Source organism: Armigeres subalbatus, chromosome 2 (assembly GCF_024139115.2).
Source record: "Armigeres subalbatus isolate Guangzhou_Male chromosome 2, GZ_Asu_2, whole genome shotgun sequence".
Lineage (NCBI taxonomy): Eukaryota > Metazoa > Arthropoda > Insecta > Diptera > Culicidae > Armigeres > Armigeres subalbatus.
In genome coordinates, this window is record NC_085140.1 from 155,857,497 (window position 1) to 155,871,013 (window position 13,517).

The 13,517-nt window shown below is 40.6% G+C and overlaps 1 pseudogene; it reads right to left on the reverse strand.

The window, feature by feature from the left end:
• Nucleotides 1–13,517, reverse strand: part of LOC134209319 (serine/threonine-protein kinase PRP4 homolog) — a 22,314-nt pseudogene continuing 8,797 nt past the window's right edge.

Below are 13,517 nucleotides of genomic sequence, written 5' to 3' on the forward strand. Positions count from 1 at the left end.
TCATGGCATAGGTTCCATCTTGGTTAACGGGTTGGTACGGTAAATAGGACGCCAGAAACGAGCTTTTTTGCTCATATTGAACCGCCAGAACTAGATGTAGGTAGAGGATAGAATATGGAAACGGAATGAAAACCCATTTTTAGTTCTAGCAATTGATAGCAATTGATTGATATATGGAAAGATACAAAAGTAGAAGAAATCGGACGGGCCTCTGCGTAAGAAGCAGGAATGTTAGCCAAGCCCGTTTCCACATTTGATTTGGTTGATCATAATAAGAAGAAATGATTTTTATTTTGAACTTTTTTACAATAGTGACTTTAGTGACCATTTTCCGAAAAATAGTGACTTTTGGATGCAAACAGTAAGTTTTTAGTGACTAGACTCAAAATAGTGACCAAGTCACTAAAAAGTGACTCGCTACCAGGCCTGTACTGCTGTTATACGCATAATTGTCCCATGTATATAGGAAACCACAGCAAACATGGGACAAATATGCGAATGACGGCAGTGTAGTGTTAACCGTTATCCATGTGGCCAAATTTGTCGATGTTTCAATTTTCGATGTTTCAAACTCGCACCGCACTCCTCTTCAATAGTATATCGAAATCAGTGGCGCCGGGAGTAGGTGGAACAAGTAGGACATGTCCTACGCATGAAAATACCTTGGTAGGACAGTCGAAGCATTGTCCTACCCATGATTATTTAAAGGAAATACCATATGGATGACTAAAAAATCTAATATGTACTACCAATACCTTTTTTAATTTCTAGATCTAAAAATATCTTTGAACGTTTCACAGTTAATCAGTGGTAAAACTGACAGTCGCACAGTGGCGGGCCCCCATACAAATGCCGAACAAAATCTAATATGTTGCTCAAATTTATCACCAAAGAGTAATTTTGCAACGCTAAATTCATTTTGAGGTTAGAATTGGTGTCCAACATATACTATGCTACTCGAGTACTTCTGGAGGCGCAAGCCATGGGGTCTGAAGCGTTAACAGCGTCCTCATTCTAACAATGAAGCAGTCAATTTCCAGCTTTGGAGCAGCTAAGAGCAAATCGTGGTACTAACCTAACCACCGAATCGTTCCCGAAAACAACTTTAGTCAAATTTTCTTTTCCCATACAAATTTTTGTTCTGGATATGCTTCACAGCATTAACTTCAACAACCAACCAAAAAATTATTTTACAAGCTACAATCATCAAATTTTGGAATCAGTTCATTTAATATATGTGAAATTAAAAAAATACGAGTTCGCGAAACGAACAAATTTTTTTGAGGTTTTGTCCGGGTTCCCGTCATTGTGAGTCGTGGAAGTTTACGGGATTGTAAAGGAGAAATCTATTCCGAAAAACTTCTTAGAGTCTATGAATTATTCTTTCCGTTTCAAAAAGTTCTTAATGATGTACAGAAACAGTTCACAAACTGGGCGCAAACTGGAAATCTGCAAACAGACACCTGGGGAGGCGAACCCAGGTAGTGTGGGGATGGGATCACCACTCCCGACCCACTAAAACCAACTCCTTCTTCTCCAGTCATTCCCCCGGCCCGCAATTAAGCAATACTTCGGGGGATGACTATTGGGCATTGCGCCCCCTCCATGACGTACACAAGTGCACGTATGCGCCTCAACTCTTCGACACTCCCCATGCAACACATTTGCACAAGACAAACTGGCACCACATGTGCCCCAACACTCACCTGCCTATGCCGCTTGAATGACTGCAAGGGACTAACTAACAGGTACCCTGCAGGGGGTACCCCATGCCGCCATCTCACAGCATAGACAGTCCTCACTCAGTGTGGTGTTCACCCCGTCCTGCAACAGGGTTGCACCACTTGTCTACCAAGCCGGAGGCGACCCTAGGTTGGTGGCTCCTATGCCGCTCCTACCTCAGCTACGAGGCAGACCCTTTCATGTCTCCTATTTCTGAGGTGCCGCAGAAACATCAACCCCCCGACACTCCTGCCAGTCATAGCGAGACTTTCGTGTCCCCTACTTCTGAGGTGCCGCAGAGGTATCTGCCCCCCGACACTCCTGCCAGGCCTAGCGAGACTTCACTCAATCCGTCCCTAGCAGCCGGATCACACTACTGCCTAAGCAGCCACTCTGACCATACGTACCGTGCGAGTCTGACTTGTGTGCTCGCTCATACATTCAGTCCCAATCGCTTGCACCACTTGTGCACCACTCTCCTGACATTCAGTCACTCACTCAGTGGGGGTCGTGATATCCCCATCTCCCATTTTTATCCACTCTGTGCACCTCCTGTGCATCGTTTGGGCGTGGAACACCCGGCACGTCAGGCGTGCCTGCCAATAGGTCTCCGTTAGGTACTTTGCAGGCAGCACCCACCTATTGACATTTTGAAGCCCAGATAGTCCTCAGCCAATGTGGTGGTCTCCCCATCCTGCAACGGGGTGGCACCACTTACCTTACATGTCTCCGATTTCTGAGGTGCCGCAGAAGCATCAACCCCCCGACACTCCTGCCAGACGCAGCGAGACTTTCGTGTCCCCTACTTCTGAGGTGCCGCAGAGGTATCTGCCCCCCGACACTCCTGCCAGGCCTCACCGGACTTCAGTCATTCTAACACTACCGACCATGCGTACACGCAAAAAAAAGCGTTCCCGAATTCGTGAACCAGCAAAAATACACCGTGATTTAATTCATGGATTCGGGAACACCAGTCACGTTTTCCAGAACGTTCCAGAGAACGTGACTTTGTTCCAGAATCCGTGACTGTTGTTCACGAAAAAATACACCGTGAACTTGTTAGTTCACGAATTCATGAACGCTTTTTTTTGCGTGTACCATGCGAGACTTACTTGTGTGCTCACCCATACACTCGGTCCCTCACTCTGTGGTGGTATTACGAGTAATACCCCCAACTCCCATTCGCTTGCACCACATGTGCACCACTTGGGGGTGTGTGGGTACCACCCACTGCCACCCGCTTGCCACCGAAGCAGCCCTCACTCTGTGGAACCTCCACAGGCTCCGTTAACGACCTGGTTAATTGTTTCACCCCCCAGGTCATTCATCCCTTCGACACGGGTCGCCTGACACCTTGGGATTCGGGGTTAGGGGCTTGTATGCTTTAAGCGGGACACGGTCGCTTGATAGGGTTTGCTTGCGGATATGTGGTTTTTGGGAGGGAATTAACAGAGCCCCCTGTTAACCCCACCACCTCCTAGGCAGAACCCCCTGACTCGCAGACAGCTGGGGAGGGGTCGTCAAGCCCTTGGACATGGTCCCTGCTGCCCCCCTGCGAGGGGAGTCTAAATGGTATATTGTTGTCGTTCCATGTAAAACATTGATCATAACAGTGCATCGTAAATCCCCTCGACAGCCCAGTTAAAAAGCGGCGCTCGTTAACTGGACTGATGTTTTAGCCCAGTTAGCGGATGGATGCTGTATTGAGATTATTCAAGAAGCCTTAAGTTTCAAATAGTTTCTGCTGTTCCATATATTTGTTGTACATTTCCTGGAAGTACGTAATTATTTCTGCTAGTTCAGGGAGGCTCAGAGAATTTCTGAAATTTTATAAGAATTGAGACTGACAGGTGAAGTAATCAAAAGATGAATATCTAAACAAGAATATAGCTTAGCTTAGACTTCCTGTAATATTCCAGGAATTTGAACGGAAAGTTCCAGGGAATCTGACGGAAATGTTTCAGGATTCCAATGAGAATCCTCCAGGAATTCGACGAGAATGTTCCTGAGTTCCAACGGAATGTCCAGAGATTCCGTCAGAAATCTTCCAGGAATTTCAACGTCAATGTTCAGGGATTTCGTAGGCTTTCCAGGGATGTAAACAAATCGTCAAAGGATACCGTAGCAAATCGTCGAGGGACTCCTACCAATCCTCCAGAGATTCCGTAAAGAATTCTCCGATTCCAAAGGGAATCATTCAGTGTTAGGCCAATCGCTGAATAAGCAAATCGTCGAATGATTCAGAGCAATTCATGAGGATTCTGTAAATGTCGAGGGAGCCCGAAATAATCTTCTAGGAATTTCAAGCCAACTGTCGATGTATTCCGAAGCAAATTGTCGAATGATTCCGAAGCAATTCATCGAGATTCCAAGCAAATCGTCGAGAGATTCCGATCCTAGAAGGATTCGAAGCAAATCATTCAGGGACTCGAGGCAAAACGTCGAGAGACTTCGAAATAAATATTCAGGATTCTGAAGAAAATCGAAGTATTTTGAAACATTCGTCAAGGAATCCCAAGCGAATCTCCGAACGATTTCGAAACAAAACTTCGAACGACTCCAGAGGAATTCCAAAGAAATGCTCCATAGATTATGAAGGTATCCCCACAGACTTAGGGTATTCTAACGATACCGAAAAGATCCAGTGTGAACTTCTGATTCCTGGTGAATATTTCGATTATTCTGAAGGAATTCTTAGAGATTCCAATGAGAACTCTTCTAGATGCTGATGGGATCTGTGGGGATTATCGATTGCGAGGCGGAAGTCTGATGGAAACTGTCACTCCTCCGTGATGGTTGAGCAATGTCTTTGACTGCTGGCAAAGTATCAGTTTGCTTTGATTGATATTTTGTGCCTCATTAGATATTGCCTTTCATAATTAACAACAGTGCCAAGGAGTCTTTCTCAGAAAAGAAAGAAAAGCTCATTTGCCTTCCACTTATTTCATTACATGATGGGCTGAAAATGGAGATAACCCTTTTCTTCAAACTTTTCAGTAATTCATTATGCTATATGTTGAAAATTTATATCACTGCTAACTAACTTTTCAAACTTAGGGGCTATTTTTTCCCTAGGAAGGGCTAAGCTCCATTGCCTTTTGGCAATTTGTTCATTCGACAAGTGTCATGGCTGAATTGATCATTTTGCAAAAAAAATCGTTTAGCTGAATAGGTATAGGAAAATGCCGTTTGGATCAAATTATTTGTTTTGCAGAAGAGATATTTCGGGCCAAATGACTTTTCGCCAAACGACCATTTACCAAATGGCATTTTCGTCAAGTGATCTAGTCGATCAAATGACTTTTTTGTTAAGAAAATTTTTGAAATATCTCCAAAAACTGATTTTTTCATTGAATTACGAACGGTTTCTCGTATTTTTTAAATCTCTTAAGTTCTGAATAATTTTGGTAAAATTTCGCAAAAATCACCGTGGAAAATTTAAAAAAGTCCATAAATTCAATGATCTTAAATTTAAACAATTTGCCGTTGAAATTCAATTATCATGTGATGTCCTTATTTTGAGCGGAGTCCGGAAAATTTAGAATTTCTGTAAATTTCAAAGAATACTCAACAGAAACATTGCGTGGATTTTCTAACATTTTCCTGTAAAAACTTGAACCAATTTTCCTTAGAAATTCTTAAGTACTTCTTTGAAATTTTCAAGAATTCTCATAACTTCATGGTAGTTGCCATGTAAAATCGAAAATAATTTTCAAATGAATATGTTGGAGAAGCTCAGATAATTTTCTGGAAAAGTTTATTAGATTTTTCCGTTGAAATTCAAAATAATCTCCCGTTGAAGTCTTGAAAACATCCTGAAAAATGCAGAAAATCACATGATTTTGACATGATTGTAAAAAATCTACACGCCGATCCACGCCGCCGCCTTCTAGAAATTTCTTTGAACCTTGGAAGTTTTTTAGAATTTCCATAGAAATCTATCAGAAATTTAATGAAATTTATATTGGAATCCTCTCAGAATTCTTTGGAAATTCTATAGGATTGTTTTTCGAAGATTACGTTTGAAAATTCCTTTGAAATTTCTTTAGAATTTTAGGAAAATCCATTTTGATTTCCTTCGGAATTCTTTCGAAACCTCTTTAGCAAAATCCTTCAAAAATCTTTAGATTTTTTCGAAAATCTCTTCTGATTCTCTTACGGAATTCTTTAAAATCATTTGAAATTCCTCCTATGAAATTTCTTTTGAAATTCCTTCAGAAATTCTTTCGGGACGAGGACTCGGGGAATAATTGAAAATTACGCCAATAATACCTATGTAAACTCCTTTAGTAATTCCTTTCGAATATCCTCCAAAATTCCTTTGAAAATTGATACAGAAATTTCTCCGGAAGTTCCTCCAGGAAAATCCATAGAGTTTTTCAATGAATTCAGAAAAAATGAATTCTAAAAAAATTCTGAATAAATCCTAGATTGAGACATTCCTTTGATGATGGCAAATACAAATTAAATCAAAGTTGTGGATCATTTCAAATTTTGAAAAATTTCACTCATGTCATGATGTATTTATTACCGGTATTGAAATTTCCGTGTCAGCGATTCCTGATATTACAGGACGGAAAAACTCTGATAATTCCAGGTTTTCAGGTTTTCTAGGTAGTAGACACCCTATGTATGGCAAAAAGGCATCGATAGCGATAAGATCCTTGTCGTGAATGATTACCAACAGAACCTGCGGTAAAGAGTCAGATGCGTAGGTTGATTGCGTGCGTGACTCAGTAGATTATAAGGTAAGAGCCAGCATGAGAGAAGGCACTGGAAGGCACAATGTCAAGAAATAGAACAGAATTCACCTACTGATGTGTCTTCGGGTTGCAAGCGCATACCGCACCATATCGTATGAAATTGTGTGTATGTGTTGGGTCATCACCGGAATGATTCCATTTAGCATTCTCATAGAGGAGGATGTAGGATGTTTGATCAACGAAACATAAGAGGAGTGTGAAGTGCCAAAAGGCAGCGCCTGAACTCCGCAGTTAAGAGAAACATTAGCATTAGCATTAGCATTGTTACGGTGTAATTCGTAGATTGGACACAGTGATACTCATGTTTACTTTTGAGATCCTTATCTAGAATGCTATCAGAAATCAAGAAGGGAGTAGTATTTGATTCCAGTCAAGAAAAACTCAAAGTAAATGCATTCAGGTTGTACGCAAAGGTGACGTTGAACTACGTAGCTGTATATGTATGAACATGTTTCGACTTTTCTGTGTGATGAGACCAAAGCAGCCTTTTCAAGCCCAGGGTGAATCGCTTCTTTGGTTGTTTATCCTGTGCTCCTGAGGTTGAGTGAGCATTACGAACCCTGTGATGTAGATAATTTTGGACCATCATTTGAAAAGGAAATAAAAACAAACTGAAAATAGAATTTACAAAATTGAGAACAACACTCTCAAGCGTTCACATATCCAAATTATCAAATGATAAAAACTTGGAGAGTAAGACGTTCGATAATTGTATCTCGATTCGAAACAATGGTAAATGTACTTTGAACTTTTTTTGTATATAACACTCAAACAATGCCAAACATCGATTGAACTTCATTGTTGAATTAAATTGGTATTAGTTAGGTTTAGGTTTACATTAAATGATAATTTGTGTTTATTAAAATCGTTTCCAAAATTTGAAAAATTATCGCCGATGACAACTCGCCTACCTTTCACACCTGAGAAGTTATCAAATAAAAATTCCAATAATTATCGTTTGAGAATGATTTAGCACAACCCTGACTGATAAAGCCTCTCCACGTTAAATCTCTGAAATCCATCTTCCAGTACGAATTTTAAAAATTCAAAAACCACTGACACTATCCAATTTATAACAGTTGAATCTCTACACTATTATTGGTATGCTTTGAGCATTTTGGCTCGTCCAAATTGATAAAATGGCGACAATACATGGACATTATCTGTCCGAAATTCTACGTGGACAACTCAGGTACCGCGCAACCATCACCAATGTTAACTGGAACAGAGACTAGCACCCGCCGTCCCGTTACGCTGGATATGGATACTCTGAATTAGTGCGACGGTAAATCCGGTCATATCGACGCCTGCTTGAACACTGAAACTGACAATATGACGTCCTAACCTGAATCAAGGTGTCAGGCGACCGGCGCCGAGGGGATGAATGGCCTGGGGTGAAACAATTAGCCAGGCATTAAACGGAGCCTGTAATGCTGGTTAGACACCTTTTACGTGGTGCATTGGGAGAAAGATCTACCACACTGTGCTCTAGTTCTTACTATTCTTGTTAATACTTATGAGTGATGGTCGAAAGAGTATGGAACGACTATAATCTGCTTTAGATGACCCACCTTTGCCACTTTTGCATGGAATAATGGGTAAATTATAAAAACGTAAACTCAATCTTAGGCCACTTTAAAGCCGATGGCATGAATCTAAAGCTCCAGAGCGCTGATTAATTAGGAAAGAAGCGGATAGAATTTGGTGGATTCGTGAACCTCTGACTGATTAGAGTGTGTGAAGGTGAGATTCAGAAATGCCAAACGCAATGAAATCAGATCTCTACAAAACCCAGATTAATCCACCTAGCGGTGATGATGCCTTTCCGGTAAAAATAGTATTTTGGCCATAACTACCAAGCCTATTGTCCGATCGTCCAATTTTTAGGAAACAATGGGGCAGTATACTCGTCGAATGCAACCTGTTGTGAGGAATCCGTTCAGGTAAGTGCATTAAAATGAGCCAGACTTTTTACGCGCTTTTTATGAGAAAAGTATTTTCATAACTACCAAACCATTGTCCGATCCGTCCATTTCAATAGGAAACAATGGAGTAAGATACTGCGTCGAATGCAGCCTGTTGTGAGGGAATCCGTTTAGGTAAGGCATTAAAAGTGAGCTAGACTTTTTACGCGCTTTTTATGAGGAAAAGTATTTTGGCATAACTTCCAAGCCCATAGTTCGATCCGGCCATTTCATAGGAAACAATAGTATAGTCGAATGCAACCAGTTGAGTAAATTGGTTGAGGGTGCAAAAAAGTGAGCTAAACTTTTGCTCTTTTGGTGCACACACACACACATACACACACACACACGCACACACACACAGACATCACCTCAATTCGTCGAGCTGAGTCGATTGGTATATAACAGTGGTCTCCGAGCCTCTATACAAAGTTTGTTTTGAGGAACATATAGCCTTTATGTATACTTAGTATACGAGAAAGGCAAACGAATCGGAACTCATAAGAAGACGCAAAATATGTTTGAACTGCAGTACGATGCATGGTCAAATAGTATTATCCACTTATTGTTGAGCGAAACTGATTGAGGGGCGCCTTTGAGAGTTGGTATGCTCCTTTCTGAAGGGCAAAAAGCGGTACCTTAATCTAAAGAGGCCTTACATTGCTTAAGAAAATATATGAATTAAAACGATTACTTCATTTCTTCTCAATAGAAATGGAGCAGAGCAGAAAGCGCCTGTTAGTCTAAAGCCCCGGTGGCTCGTTACAGAAAAGCCCATCGTGAAAGCTGGGCTTTCAACGGCGTTGGTGGTCATCCATGGAGTAAATCAGGACGCTTCGTGAGTTGGTCGGACATGCGTTTACTCCGGTAGACACCCAGGAATCAGCAAAATGAGCAGAAGTTTCACAGAACGTCCACTGCAGCAGCGAAGAAGATTGAGCCCTCTACTGACATCAATAGATGTAAGCGAGAAGTTGTCGTCAAACGCCCCCAAGCTGAGAGAAAACGCTCGTGTAAGTTAGCAGAAACAAACTGCACCAGCTAAAAGTCTTGAAAGTTGCATTAATTTGACGTCTTTGGCTTGAAGTTTCCAGTTAGCCTGCAAACAAAGGCAGAATCCAGAAATTGCGAGACAGATTCTTGATCCGATCTAGGATGTTTTAGAGTGGGAAACATTCTCGACACTCTGGGCATAGTGTACCATTGACTATCACATACCATGCAAAGCTTTCCATTTATAACTAAGGGAATGCTAATAGATTACTAGTTGAAAAGGCAAGTTACAGTTGAACGAGATTGACTTTTTCACCGAAACGGAATGCTTAACTGTTAGCAAGTTTTCAATAGTTAATATTACCATACATAAATATTGTAATACACTGAAGTCGGTTTTTACGCGGAGGATATGGGCCGCGTAAATTAAAACAACTGAAAACCGCGAAAATCCCAAATATGTCTGAATGAACCACGAAATCCAAAATTCGAGTGAAAAATCGTATAAAAAGCGATTCCAGTAAAATAACCGCGTAAAAAGCGACTTCAGTGTACATCGGGTATAAAGCGTTGACTCTTCCGATCGAATGGTCCAAGAAAATTGAAAATCCACCGAGAAACGGTGAGATATTAAAGTCAAAGTCTATCATATTTTCGTGACGTTTTCGATTTTTGCAATCGTAAAGTGTACCTAATATAGAAAAGAAGACGTAGTTCTACGTCAAAAAACAAAAGCATGAGGATTACTACCAATATTACACCATATTGATTATACTCCTGGTCACGCCCATCTTCACCGTCACTAAGGAGAGAAGGATGTTGATGTGATACTTACTTAAGAGAGGCCACCGACTTAGCGACACCCTCATAAGTACCACGGAGTTGGATAATGAGGAAGGTATTCGTTGGGTCAGGATTTGATGTAGCTGGCAGTAAATGTAGATCTTACCCCGTTACACACCACGTAAATGTGTCCCAGCGTTAGGGTCGGAACTCCGCAGTTAAGAGAAACATGACAAACATAACACCTAAGAATTTTCATCGCACACCAAATTACTGATAAATTCAAATAATTATTAATTGAAGTTAGAAGAATTATAACATCTTCAGGTAAACGCGGGCATTAGAAGAGCCATTTGTCTTTTGTTCAGTTCCGGACAAAGTTTTGTCATTTACGAATAAATGCATGCTTCAAATGGAGGAAGGATCTACCATTAGAATTCTTCAAAGCAAACGCGTGCGTTTAAAGAATGAGTATTGATCTTTCTCGTTATAATGGAATCATATGCTCATTTGCCATATTCATGCGCACGTACTTGTAGAAAAGGAATCATATTGCGTCTTATTCCGAGCAAATCTATACTTTTAGGAGCAATCATACACTCTTCACCTTACTCCGGGCAAATGAGTTAAATTTAAATTTGTAATAAGCAAACAATTGCAATAAGCAAGCCGAAAATCAGCTAACAAGCGTCATTTTTCCAGGATATGAGATTTTATTTTGCTAGTCAAACGTCTGCTCGAAGTTTGTCGAGCTGCAGAAATAAAACTAAGTGAGTGCTTTTGAAGAACGGGTTATCCACTCTCTTGCCTTGTTCTGGACAAATGCGTACTTTTGAAGGAAGGGTCATTAACTTTTGCCTAATTCCGGGCAAATGCACACTTTTAAAGAAGGAATCATCTAATCTTTTATCTTATTCCGGGCAAATGTAAGAAAAGTCGTCCACTCTCTGCCTTATTCCGAGCAAAGTGCATATTTTTAAAGATGGAATAATGTATTCATATGCTCACTTTTTATTGTGGGTCGTTATGGTCGTTATGCCACATGACCTCACTGTAAGTGTTTGAAAAATTTTTCAACGATTATGCCAAATGGTCATATTGCCAAATAAACCAAGGTACCGACACATTATGCCAATGACTGTTAGACATTTAACTCGTTATCCAAAATGAATTATCATCATCGTCAGATAGACAATGCGACAATGTGGCTCATACGTGGTGGTCGCTGTTGTCTGTGTTCTTAAGGAATTAACGACTGCAACCGAGAGATCGTTGGGCTTGCGCAGGTGTTTGAAATTTTGTTGTGGGAATTTTCTCGATAGTCTTCCTCTGATGTATTGCTCCATTGGCCAGTGGTATCAAGGCTAGTACAAAGAGTTTTTGGGTCGAAAATTTCCATTACTTACACCTATTCCCATTCTGTATATAAATTCTTTACAATCTAAGTATCATAATTTCTTCATCCAAATTGTGCCGTCTAACTGCAAATCACTGTTTTGGATGTTTCTGGATACATTTTTCATATAAACTTCTAAAAGTTAGCACCGCCCAAACGTTGACCGATTTGGCTGAAATCCAGAGCATCAGGGCATCAAATAGAACGAATAAGAGGGCATCAAAAAATTGAAAAAGTTTTTCCATACTAATTTGAGCCACCTAATGATTACAGATTTTCGTTTTGCCCTACTAAAAAAAAAAAAAAGACGAGATTCGATGTTTTAAGCATCTGGTGCGTTACCACAATCATGAGAATTTCAAGCAACGAAAATCAAAGAAAAATAACCAATTACCCGTTCCGTGATTTTGTCGATCTCGCGATAGGAAGTTGCAGTTCGCATCGAAGTGCTGGTCTTTGAACTGTCCTTTCCGTATGATTTTGTTCGGTATCTTGCCCTTTAAATCCATGAAAAATTTAAGCATTTGATTATTTGATTTACCACTAAATAAGATTTTGCCAGTATACAATTCATAGATGGTGAACGGCGGACCACATGTCGATTCCGTAGTCATACGGAAGGCCGAGAATGATCTCCGGTGCACGATAGAACGTGATACCAACGGCGTAATATCGTTGTCCGCCACCGACGAAGCAGAACAAAATCGCACAGCTTGAGCACCAGATTGTTGTCGTTGACCAGAATGTTGTCCGGCTTGATGTCGGCGTGAAGGATGTTGGATTTTTGAGCAGCTTAGGCCAACAATAACTGCTGTGGAGGTGGACGGCTTTGATGTGTAATCCGACGTTTTACCATACTTTTAAGTATCCCGTAGATTCATAGAGAGCGGTTCAAGACCATGGAGATGCTGTTGAAAAATAGAAAAATTAACGATTTTTTTCTTTATGTGGCTATGGGTTCACGAACCCGTTTGGAAAAAAGACGAAACAGTCTGAGAAGTGGTATCGATCCTCTGGATCTGTATCATTGAGTTTCTTCAAAGTTTCCAACTCACGAAGACCGGTTTATGCCTACAAAATAGTTAACATTAAAAACAAATCTTCAACAAAACATAAAAAACTTACATAATTTCGTTGTTCTTATAATTTTACAGCTACCAAAGCATTTCCTCGAGCTTGATCTCTAGCACGTACTACCGTACGAAAACGCCTTGGCCTGTGTAGTTTGCGACCACATAGCGATGTCCAGCACTTCACCAATACGCACCGATAGTATCCTTCTGCGTCGTCCCAGTTATCAGTAAGAGCGGATTCTCGTTCGCTTATTAGCAACCACCGTACTGGGTGAATCAAAGTTCGAGTCGATATCCTGTTCGGCAAACATGTCCCATTCGGCACGTTTGTTGGATTTGTCTTTGTCTTGTTTGGACTTATCCTCTCCAATGAGTCGTTTTGGTCTTCGGAACTCATTAGTTATGGGCATGGGCGAGTCAACGAATCATTAGGTGATTTCTCCGCCTGTTAGAATCCTTCGGAGACGGCTTGTCAATAATGATATATTCATCTGATTTTTTCGACTTGCTCATGTGATTACTGCTTCTTTCATGCTTGTGACGACAACTTTTGGTTCAGTTTTAGTTTGAATTGCCTTTGGCGCTTCTGGTGGATTGCTGTCTTCGTTTCCTGCGCCAAGTTTCTGCAATGAAATTTTTTTAATGTTTTATCGTAGAAATCACGAGCTTGAATAAATCAATAAGTTGAATCAAGTTTGTGAGAAAATAGACATAGGTACTTATGAATATACTTGTTCAACATTAATTATTGTGGAACCTTTATTACGTCTAGGGGACTTATTACGTAAGCCCTTAGGGAAAGAAATCGTCATTTTCCCAGATC